Below are 12805 nucleotides of genomic sequence, written 5' to 3' on the forward strand. Positions count from 1 at the left end.
GTTCTTTTTTTATTGCGACTTGAACAGAGGTAGGTTTTGTCAAAAAACAACATTTCAGACAAAAAGCTGAGAAAAAGGCATGTTTATGTCTGATATTTTGAGCTTCTCATACTCCACTTCTTCATGTTTGAGACGATCGCAGTCTGTTTCTTTGATCAAAGAGTTGCGTACTCTTTCAAAACATGCGCAGGGGTCTTCCTTACCGTATAACACCTAAAACACGGAAACCCAGAAAATTCCGTGTTTGGCGGGGAAGCGTTTTTTCATAAAACACGGAAAATTCCGTGTTTGGCGGGGAAAGGGTTAAAAAAAATCTCCTTCCAGGCCAGTAGGTGGTGATATGCACAAAGAATGCAAATCGCCAAAAACAAAAGAAGAATGTGAGATTTATGGTAAAAAAAGGACTTAAATATGTATCTGTTTCTCAACAACTGGAGTTATATGGATTACTTTTATGCTGCCTTTGTATGCTTTTTGACCTTCAAATTTCTGCCAACCATTCACTAGCATTGTGAGGACCTACAGAGCTGAGATATTCTTCTAAAAATCTTCATTTGTATTCTGCTGAAGAAAGAAAGTCATACACAATTGGGATGGGATGAGAGTAAGTAAATGATGAGAGAATTTTCATTTTTGGGTAAACTATCCCTTTTAATCAATACTTCAAATATGTATTTTTGTAATTTCTTCTGTTTTAATGCAAATGAATCATTGCCCTGTGACCTTATGTATCATCTGCCATAATGGTATTGTGCTCTCACAGGAAGAGGATTGTCTGTAGTATTTTTAGTGGTTTGGTTTTCCTTGACTATGTGCTCAGTTTAAAAGTAAATAGACCATTGACCTATTAGATTGGGATTAAAACATTTTGAACCATTATTTTAACTGCAGTAAAATTATTCTGCAATTCTATAACTATGCCACTCATCATCCTCTTTGACTTTTTAATGGCAGGGCAGAGAAGAGAAGGGCTGAGAGATTTCTGAGATATTAATACTCTCAAAAGCAGGAGTGGAAAAACTACCTGCCACCAAATGTCTATTAAGATAAAAAAATAAATAAAGCATAAACCCTAGTTTACACACACACACACACACACACACATGCACGGACGCATGCACACACACACACACACACACACACACACACACACACACACAAACAAGTACTCACAAATGTGAAATGTCTCAATTTCTCAATCCATAGTTTTCAAGGGAGAAGACATTAATTATTATGATACTATTCCAGAAAGTCTCCAGGAGTCATGATATCTGTGAAGGCACTTCTGTCCTTCAATAATGTATGAGTGCAGGTTTTTTCATTTTTTCCTGCCTGGATGGGCTGTCCTTAGATAGCCACTACCTGCAAAGAACAAGGCAAAAGGATACATTAGGAAAAAAGTGAGAGAATTTTATTTTGAAGACGTCATAAAATATGTAGAACATGGAAACATAGAGTGGAAGGGAGATGAACACACAGATCTAATTGTAATCTTTTCTCTGGCATTGAGTAAAAATTCCTTTGAGCAGAATTGCTTTTATTGAAAAATGTATTCTGTAGCCAAGCACCTTATTCCCGCTGTCATCTCTACCAGTCATGCTTGAATGCAGTATTGAACAGTTGTTAATTAGTAATTCATATCACAGCAACACATTCCTGACACTTGGCTTTTCTTGATAAACTGTTATCTGAGATTATTTAGTGTCATAAATTGTTGTACAGGCTCTTACCATAAAATACACACATCCTGTTTAAAACTGGGTCACATATTATAGGTCATCTCAGGGCAAATAAAATCTGGAACCAGGTCACAGGAAAGCTAAACAAATCTGGAAAGCTGTCAATCAAAACAGAGTACCTGCATGCACCATTATCATGACTCGTGACAGTTTCTAGCCATTTATTACATGGATTCATTTTAGATGTAGAACCTGGTTACTGTCAAGATTTTCATTAATTTCTTGATGCATTGAATTTTGGCATATGATATATTTGATGACAATGTCAATAAATTTATAATGAAATGAGGTGAATGAATACCCATGAATACTTGTGCATATCATCAAACCTTTATTCCAGACATGTAACTATTTATGTTTTCCAAGTGCAAGATAGTCTAGTTAGTCAACATACAAAGACTTCCACTAAAACTGTGGGAGTCTGGAAGCTTTTGCTAATTCACGAGTTAGTTCTTTCATGACACATTCTCATGGGGAAAAATCATACAGACAACACCAAATAAAACAACGAGTCACCAGTAGGATGAAACAGCACTGACACGCCACAAGTAACAACCAGCTTCTAAAGCAGTGAAACCTGATCTGATTGTCAATAAGACACTCAGTGACCTTGAGAAATGTGTGTTGCTACTCTGCAGATCATTCATATGGAAACTGAATGCAAATTGGTGCTCAAAAACTATGAATTATACAACCGCTGATGAATAAAGATAGGAGGAACCTGCTGTTCCATAGGCTATGACCAAGCCTCCACTTCGCTTTGTGAGCAACAGACTTTTTAATCTTTAATAAAAAAATGTAAATGGAACATTCTTATTTAAAAACATCACCTCCTGTTCCGTAGTTCTTATTCAGGCACACACTAATGTTTTATTCCCTTATAAGACAAAAGAACTGACTTTTCTGTCTCTAAGCATATAAGCAATAGCTTCTCGTCATACACTAACCAAATCCTGTGTATACAAAACAGGAAGATATTTTAGCTTTCAAATCCAATAGGCTTCCTGTGTTAATGGGTCCTTTAGATCTACAACCAGGATGTTGCCTCCCATTTCTCGCTTTAACTGATTGTTGCTACTAGTCAATTAAGCAAACTGTGTTTTCAATACATTCTAAAACAGGTTCATAGATTTACATTTGCCTACATTTGTATTCATTTACACTTTAGATTATACAAGTTGTAATTTGCCAAAACTACACCCAGAATCTTTTAGAATATAACTGTAAATTAGAGGATCCAGAGCAGATCAGAATAGTACAGTAAATGTAAAGTGTGTAATTTTGCACCACTAGCATCAGCAATGGAACTGTGTAAATAATGTTTTAAATTTTTTTTTCCAAACACTCCCCCCAGATAATCCTGCCTCAAACTCACACCATTGGTTGAGTCAATCAGTACGTTTACATGCTTTGTTAAAATCAAGCTACAGCCGATTTTGCGTAGTCAGGCTATAGCTTCATCTATTTGTGAAAGCATGATGAACCTGGTCTCATAGAATCACATTACTATCCCTACATGTTTGCAAAATAATTATAAATTATATTTACATATCGAAGCAATTTTAAGTTTTTTTCCCCCCACACAAATCACAAGTAAAATGACAGAAAATCAATAAAAAAATACTTTAACATAATGTTATCTTCTGACATAAAAACACTTTTACTATAGTGCATGACTTGTCAGATGATACATTTTAATGTTTGCATTACAAAACCAACTACATTTACAAACGTGTTTGAGAGCATTTAAATGATCTCAACTGATACAGTGTTGGTACTGATACAATTGCAATGCAAAGGATCACGTTCCTGAAGAACATGCAGTTCTACATGTATACTGTAGCTAAGGTGAAAGTATCAAAGAAGCACCACAAAAGGCATGGTTGCTTCAGCAATTGCATTTTTCATGTCACACTTGCTTTTTCTGACAATATCAGTTAGGTTTAGGCTTAAGGTTTATGGACGGAGGAAGTTTTCTTGATTCAAAACTCGACACCTCTGTATTTGCACAATGGCAAGGCCAACTGTGGTCCGATTAATGTAGCTATACATGCTGGACGAAGCCTCTCTACAATAAAGTAATAATCTAGGTCTAGTTAGTCTAAAAATCAGACTAAAACATTACCATGAAAAAAGACTAATTATTGTTTAAGTCCAACTAAACTTTAACTTTTAAAAAGTATGTAAATGTGTTAAATGCCAATGTTGAATGTCAATGTGTTGATAGTTGGGCTGGTCAGGATTCTCATATAAACAGAGCAATGTTTTGATAGCAGAAGAGTGTTTACACTTTTTGGAAAAATTAAACAAATGGCTTCCATTAGTTGACTTTGTATATTAAGCTGGGATATAAGAAAGTGTTTTAACATCAGAAAAATTACACACGTCACCTTCTGTCTGCTTAAAACTATTCTGAGCACATCCTAGCTAGCATACTATGTTGATTTGGATTAATCTCTTCATTAACTGACAAGTGCTATAAGCAGACCATATGGATTTTAGCAGGAACAGTTGTAAAGATAACATACATAAGAATAAGATGAGGACAAAGACCATATTCTCTCTCCAAACACAGGGACCAGATTGGATTTAGAGATGCTGACCAGCACACTGCGCATAATGACTGACCTCTCTGTCAGAATGTGATTGCAAGTGTTTATTTTCAAGTTAAAGAGAAATATGTTTGCAGATCTAATGCAAATGCTTATACATAGTAAAAAGCCAGCTCGACAGTTTCTACTCTCTTATCAGTCTATGACTTACAGTCTAAAAATTAGCTATCTACAATTGAACCTTTGCAAATCAGCAACAAACTCCAAAACTGATGTTGACTGAAAAATCCATAATCTTGACAGAATCTCCAGAAACAAAATTATTTGTAACAACTTCTCATTGCTCCCACATGAATGTCTTATAACTAGATTAAATCACTGATAGACCTGAAACATAATCTCTTTAGTGGAAAAGGTCAGATGCATTTGTTTCTTGTGAAATATATAATTTGTAACGGCAGTTATTTTTGACCTCCTGGCCTGGTGAACTATGAGGGATTTAAAGCCAAAGTGTTTACCAACATCTTAAGCTTTCAGATTTGAGTGCTGTGCATAAGTAATTATGAAATTAATTTTAATTTAAGCATGTCGCTTTAATCCTCCCGGCTGTGCTATCTCTACTGGAAACAAGGTCACATCACACCATTGTTATACAGAATGCATAACCTTCAGGAAAATACATCTGTGAGATATGCTAATATTCTTAAATCTATATTCTTAGATATTTATTCATAGCGATTATTAGATTCAAACATATATGCTTTCTATTGAATGCATTTGAGTTTAAACAGCTTTGGTCTCTCTTTAAAAAATCTCTATAAATGCTAGAATATATTCAGAAAGAACAGGCAAATGTAATAAGTAGGAGTGTTCAATCTTAGCTCCAACACTGCACTAGCCTCTCATTTTCAAGTGAACCTGAAGACTGTGATTAGATGTTTCAGATATGTTTGGATAATGTTGGAACTGAACTAAAAAAGGTTGTGTGATTCTCACAAAACACTCACTGAACACTTTGTTAGGTACACCTGTACTCCTACTTATTCATGCGATTATCTAATCAGCCAATTGTGTGACAGCAGTGCAATGCATATAATCATGCAGATACAGGTCAGGAGCTTCAGTTAATGTTCACAACAACCATCAGAATGGGGAAAATTTTGATCTCAGTGATTACGACCATGGCATGATTGTTGGTGCCAGATGGGCTGGTTTGAGTATTTCTGTAACTGCTGATCTCCTGGGATTTTCACACACAACAGTCTCTAGAATTTACTCTGAATGGTGCCAAAAACAAAAAAACATCCAGTGTGCAGCAGTTCTGCGGACGGAAACACCTTGTTGATGAGAGAGGTCAACAGAGAATGTCCAGGTCCTTGTTTACCAAATGCATTGTAAGCCTAAGTAGATTTTACGATTCATCTTAGTTTTGCGGCCTGTTTCCCAAATTGTAACTTAAGTGATACTTGAAAATGCTTGTAGATTTACGAGTGCTCTGGAGTAATCGTACAGGGCTTAGAGCATTGAAAGGATAGAGTAATGCAGACACTTGCAGGACAATCCCAAAATTACACCTAATACTAATAAATACCTATAGCTAAACTTTATGCTGAGACTTAAATAACAGCATATATGTGTTTTCCTTATTTTTATTTAAACTGACAAAGCTAATAATAATAAATACATTAAATGGTTAGTCATTATTGGATGAACCGATACATTTATTAGTAAACAAATAAAGTTAGTTGTGGACTAGTTGTTAACAACAAAGAGGTGGAATGAGTGTTGCAGAAAACTGTATAAATTAAAATTTGAGAGAAAAGGGGAAATAACAATGACTCGCATGGAAATCGTCTGTAAATATCGGCTCATCATCCTCGTCTCCTGTTCCTCTCTGACACCCAATGGTGCTCTCGGCTGCAACGAAAAATGTTGTTATTGTTGTAAGTGATTTTGTCTTGTTTTCCATTTAGTCTAAAAAGATACATTTCATTGAAAAGCAACATATGAGATATTTAGTCTTGCTTCAAGAGAATATATCTTAAATAAAAGTGTATTTTGAATGTAAGTGTATTTTTTACTTGTTCATCCTTCTGCGAGTACAATAAAGACTAAATATACTTATATTCAAGATCTATTCTCTAAAAGCAAGTCTGAATATCTTATATGCTGTTTCTCAGATGAATGCATCTTTTTTTAAAGGATTTTTAGATATTTGTATTTTTAATATTATATTCAAAATTCTCAGAAAAAAAAAAATCTTCTTCAGTATAGCAGCTAAAGAAAAGGAGTTTTAAATATTTATATTAGAAAACAAGCCAAAACAAAAACAAATCAAAAACGTAATTTGTTGCAGTGTGTAATGGGGCGAAGACATCCACTCTCACCTTTCTGTTCACTTCAACCCATCGTTAACTCACAAAAAACGAACTCATAACTAATGTAATATTAATAAAGCTGTGTATTGCCAATTTTCTTCACAATAAGAATTGCAAAGTGACATATATTATGATTCAATAAGTCGCGAGCCATCACATTATAATCCAGCTGCATTAAGTGTGCGCACTCGAGGGATGAGCATCCCTGTGACAGAGTACGCATCAGCTGGTGCAGTTTTAATCTTAGATCAGGACACTTCACGCAACTCATAGAACAGGCGCTGACCGCACAAAGAAATGCCAGTTTTGGAGTTTGTAGTTATTTACATGATCTGCTTCCGAATTATTTGAACTTTAATAAAGCTATAACACATTAAATTTAACTGCATTTAAGATATAACGCCTTTACAAAGCTCCGGCTCTGCTTATTCCACAACGAGAGTGCTTCTGTATTTACTTATTTGGTATTTTTGTATAATTCCCTCATTCTTTGCAATCTACATCACCTGAAGCTGTTTGGAAGGTTTAGAGTGCATCTGGACTGTGATCTGTGTAATTCTTCCTCTCCTCAGTCAGGCGCGAGCAGCAGCGCTGCTCTTGCAAATCATCATTAGAGTTTAATGTGATCTTATGTGACGTTAATAAGATCAAACAACTATTCGACAACGAAAAGTTTTGTCAATATTTTATTGTCGACGTTGTCGATAACGTTGACTAAACGTTTCAGCTCTAGTCTCCTTAATTTGCACACCACAATAACACAGTGAACCTCATTATATTCAATTAATGCTTGTGATTAGCAGGACCATACACAAGGTCTCCGCTGTCTTCACTGATCCTGGAAGCTTTCATCTCGAACCACAGAGCAATTTGTGAATACAAAATATTACAAATATACACCTTGTGCATAAAATAGAACGTTGATTGCAAAATGTCTGCAAAATAAAATGTGATTATATGGTAAATAAGGTTGTACATTTAAGAAAATATCTTTAAATATTTCCAGCGAGGTAAATTACAAATGTTAATAAAGTTTAGCACAAAAATAATGAAGTAGCAATGACGAGCAGCACTACAGTCACATTTTAGAACTTCATGTATACGGACAGTGACTCTCTTTAAGTTGTACTTAAACCATGTCCATGGTGGCCTGGGTAGCCCAGCGAGTATTGAAGCTGACTACCACCCCTGGAGTCGCCAGTTCGAATCCAGAGCATGCATAGTGACACCAGCCAGGTCTCTTAATCAACCAAAATTGGCCCAGTTACTAGGGAGGTTAGAGTCACATGGGGTAACCTCCTCGTGGTCGCTATTAGTGGTTCTAGCTGTCAATGGGGCGTGTGGTAAGTTGTGTGTGGATCGCTGAGAGCAGCATGAGCCTCCACAAGTGTAGTGTCTGCAGTGCCATGCACAACAAGCCACATGATAAGATGTGCGGATTGACGTTCTCAGAAGTGGAGGCAACTGAGACTTGTCCTCCGCTACCCAGATTGAGGTGAGTAACCGCACCACCACGAGAACCTACTAAGTAATGGGAACTGGACATTCCAAATTGGGAGAAAAGGGGATAAAAAGCACATCCTTGTGTGCTCATGTTAAGTGCAGTTTTGTGAAACACACGTAAAAAATAAGGATCTTACGTAAAATCACTCATAGAAAACGCTCTTAACATCTAAGATCAATCATTATTGGGAAACGAGGCCCAGACTGATTCAAGCTGACAGAAAAGCTATGATAACTACAGTAACCCTCTGTCCAATATATAAGATAATTATACTGTACCTACATTTAGGACCATTAGGATTTTTTGCATTGCAACATTATTTTCAGGACACTTAAGCACATTTTACCCCCCAATTTCTCATTACCGTTCATCTGGATGTTTTACTTTTACTGTTCCCATTGTTTTCAATATTAATACTCATAACAGTGTAATTTATTTAATGTATAACAGTAAAAAGATGCAGTTGTACTCTTATTTATTAATTATTAAACTAAGCGAGAATTAAAGGCAGTACCGGGGAGTACTACAATGATGTATAAACAGGGTTGGGAGTAACAGAATGCATGTAACAGGATTTTGTATTTCAAATACAAAATATTAGTAACTTTATTCAACTAAAGTTACAATTTAAATAATTGGTAATCAGAATATATTTACATTCAAAAAGTATTTTGAGTACTAATGAGATTACTTTGCATTTTATTGTCATTTATTTGTATTGTCATTTTCCATTTATTATTTGTTCTATTCAGTTGTAAAGTATTTATACATATAAATGATGCAATCCAAAGAGTATTTAAACAGAAACACTTTCTTATGATGTGTTACATTCTTTATAGAATACAATTCAAACAGAAATAAACCTTGTGTAAATTGTCATGTGAACATTTAGCTTTAAGCTAAGCTAAAATGCTGTTTCATGCACCTGTTACCAGACATGATCATATTTTTTATAAAGTTAATCCACATTAGATCATATATTTTTTTCTTTAGTAAGACCTTTGATATTAGGGAAAAAAATATTATTCTTATTGAGAATTCTTGTACTGTTTTTCTGTAAAAATATCTAAAAATTTGATTTATCTTGTTTTAGAAACAACACTGCATAAGATATTTAGGTTTTTCAGAGAATGTATTTTTAACATGTGTATTTTGTCTTACTGTACTGACAGAGTTTTATAGTCAAAACAAGTGCAAAAATCTACCAGTGCCGAAGACGTAATCCAATGTATTTAGATTACGTTACTGAATTTGAGTAATCTACCGGAATTACTCAAATGACAACAAATGACATTTTACAGCATGTTTTCTGTAATCTGTAGCGGAATACATTTTAAAAGTAACCCTCCCAACCCTGTGTATAAATACTTTTTTCCCTCCCTTTTTCTCCCCAATTTGGAATGCCCAATTCCTAGTGCGCTCTAAGTCCTTGTGGTGGCGTAGTGACTCAGTTTCCTCCGCGTCTGAGACAGTCAATCAGCACATCTTATCACGTGGCTTGTTGAGTGCAATACCAAGGAGACGTAACGAGTATGCAGGCTTCACGCTATTCTCCACGGTATCCACGCACAACTCACCACGTGCCCCACCAAGAGCGAAAACTACATAGCGACCACAAGAAGGTTACCCCATGTGATTCGAACTCGCGACTCCAGGTGTGGTAGACGACCCCCCACCCCAAAGGAAAATTAAAAATAAAATAAATACCTTGAAAACAATATCCTTTCTTCACATTGCTTTAATGATAATTGTATAATGAACATATTTTTTTGCATTGCAAATTAGAATTTGGGGGTAAAAGGAGGATAATTTTCATGAATAATCTCACAATATATATGCTATATATGATTTTTTGTAAAATAGGATCAGGACTCCAAATGCCTCTTGAGAGTCACCCAGAAGCTGTTCTATTATAGTCAAATGGTTCAGGAATCAAGATGTGAATACCAAGAGCATCACTTGCAGGGCGCCACCTCCCTTTCTCAACCTATGGATACAATCTATCGGCCTCTTTTTCCAAACGTCACGTCCACATAAAAAGGTTCATGACAATCGTCTCATGCACTTTTAATGTTTTCATTAACGGATACCAGAAATGGAACAGACAAGACAAAAATGTCGGTCAACTGTTTTCATACGTGAAACCAGCGTGTAGCTAAACACGCTATATATCCAATAAATCACAACACTAGACAGAGCGCTGATATTTGCTCTCACTGTATAATCTCAGTATGGGGACAACGATCTGCTTAGACAGCATTTTAAGCCTAGGCGTGTGTGTAGCATTTTTGGGCATCATAGGTGTGCTCCGAATCAACTGAAAAAACCTTGCTGCGCGCGCAAATGATGCCCAAATATTCCGTCAGTTTCTCATGAACACATCGGCTAGATAAATCCATTGTAATTGCCACTAGAGTCAACACTAAGATAAAAAGCGCAGACTGACAGGGGTTCCTGGAGTCTCTCGTCTACACGCTGCGGGTATGAAATGCAAAGCGCGATGCTGACCCACTGATTCAGTTTTAACTCATCGGCATCACGGACGTCAGGCCCGTTATAAAAAACATTTCCACCTTGCCGAAAATATATTTCATTCATGCTTTTGCCAATAGTCTACAAGACCCACCGGTAAAGTAACAATGTCAGTATTACCAGTGTGATGTCCCGGTCCATGTGAAGTCTCAGTATATCCCGTGATGCTGAGTGCTGTTGGTTATTGAGGGTTTTTTGCAGAATGGTGCCTGTGGTAGTCCCTCCTCTACTCGCGCCGCCGGTGCGTCATTCTCATTTCAAGAGTACAAGAAATTGTCCCAGTCATCTGCATCTACTCTAAATACTGAAAATGACATTATTTTTGATGCTGACAGACTTTTTGAATATGTGGGTAAAAAAAAATAAAGGGAGATATTTGTATATTACATATATATATATATTACAATTCGAATTAAAAGATAACAGTCTGACTGAGTGAATGAATAATTGAATGAATGAATAAATTACTTAATAGTAAATAGTTGTATAAATAGTTTCATTTTTCATATATCAAAGAGGTGATGCAACGAACAGGATTCATTACTTCCACAATGACATTTCATGAGATGCAACTGGCTGTCCAACACATTATTGAGCTACACGTAACATACGTATCCAAATAGATGCACAATTTTCATCATTTTAGTAGTACGCCCTAATGACAATAGCCAAATTGTACTGTTCATGTGTTGTACTTGCTATAGTTTAGGCCTACTTCCACATTGCTGCTTCTTCAAATAGCAATGTGAATTAAATGCAAATTAAGTCAATCACTGAAACAATTTACTCTGAGTAAGAAATAACATGTATAATATGTATGTGTAAATCCTGTGATAGTAAAATGATATAGATATTAAATAATCATAAAATACAATTTAAGGAAGCGCGGAAAAAAAACCCTGACACTTTAACATATCAATAGGTCTTTCATGACCGTATTCACTTATAATCAAGCAGCTTTAAAAAATATATTTGAAACTTAAAATTTTTTTTTTTTCTTTTTTTTTTACACTATTTAGAAGAAAAAAGTTGAGGAATACTAAAGAGGTGTGGGCATAACTCAAAAAATGGATGAGGTACAGGGGGTGGAATGAGGTCCCAGGTCACTAAAGACCCAAGGTATGCATTAAAGGGTTAAATACAGTTTGTTTCACTGCAGATTCCCACTATCTGCCTGCTCTCTGTTTCCTTTCACAATGGCATATTACATTTAATATCTGAATGCATATCAGAGCTAATTAAATGACAAGGGACTAAACATTAAATATTTGTCATTTTGGTTAATTCTGAGCAGGAACGGTATTTTTATTTATTTTTTCTGGTTCCGCTGCCTCTTTCCAACTGGTTACCAGTTAGAACGAAATTAAAGAATGATTAATAACATTTTCTCTCTCTCTCTCTCTCTCTCTCTCTCTCTCTCTCTCTCTCTCTCTCTCTCTCTGTGTGTGTGTTAAATCACAGTACACTGCTAAAGGTGGGTGATGTAGCAGTTGCGGTGTTAACAGATCTCTCAAGGAAAAAAATGGGACCTGGTCTGAAAAACACGTTAAAAATAAGATATTTATCTCAACCAAAATAAGTGATGGATTCCATGTGGGGGAATTATCTGCATAGAACTCATAATAAGTAAAGGATACAGTAGCCTATAAAATAACGTCTTTTTGATAAATGGATTCTAAAAATTAAATATATCCCAAATATATATATAAAATGTAAAAAAAAAAATTATCTGGCCTTCTAAAATCAATCAATAGCAAAAATCTCTCTCTCTTGCTGCTGCTGCTGCTGCATGCATAGCCTACACACAGCTTAGGCGTTTTTGGACTAAATGGCATTTTATGTGGGCAGACTCTTTATTTTTATTTAAAACATGTCATAATTATTTATTATTAATTATTTGTTTTATTTTAATTATTTGTTTTACAGTAATTACAGATCTGCTTCTCGGTCAGAAACCAGCAGATCTGTTTTCATACATCATATATAACAATAATTCAGGGAAGACTTTGAAACAATTGAGAAATGTACTTTTTACCTCAATATTTTTCCTTGCATCTGGATTAACCGTGCATGTGCTGTACATTGTAATTATATATAATT

General features: G+C 35.4%; 1 protein-coding gene across 1 annotated transcript in view; it reads right to left on the reverse strand.

The window, feature by feature from the left end:
- LOC127656667 (receptor-type tyrosine-protein phosphatase epsilon-like) overlaps positions 1 to 10902 on the reverse strand; it is a 29218-nt gene extending 18316 nt beyond the window's left edge. Inside the window, exons 1-2 of the mRNA XM_052145085.1 lie at positions 10826 to 10902; positions 1174 to 1362 (exon numbers count right to left, since the gene is read on the reverse strand). The gene's annotated coding sequence lies outside the window, so the exon portion shown is untranslated. The remainder of the gene's footprint in view (positions 1 to 1173; positions 1363 to 10825) is intronic.
- Positions 10903 to 12805: the final 1903 nt, after the last annotated feature.

The sequence above is a fragment of the Xyrauchen texanus genome, chromosome 16 (assembly GCF_025860055.1).
Source record: "Xyrauchen texanus isolate HMW12.3.18 chromosome 16, RBS_HiC_50CHRs, whole genome shotgun sequence".
NCBI lineage: Eukaryota > Metazoa > Chordata > Actinopteri > Cypriniformes > Catostomidae > Xyrauchen > Xyrauchen texanus.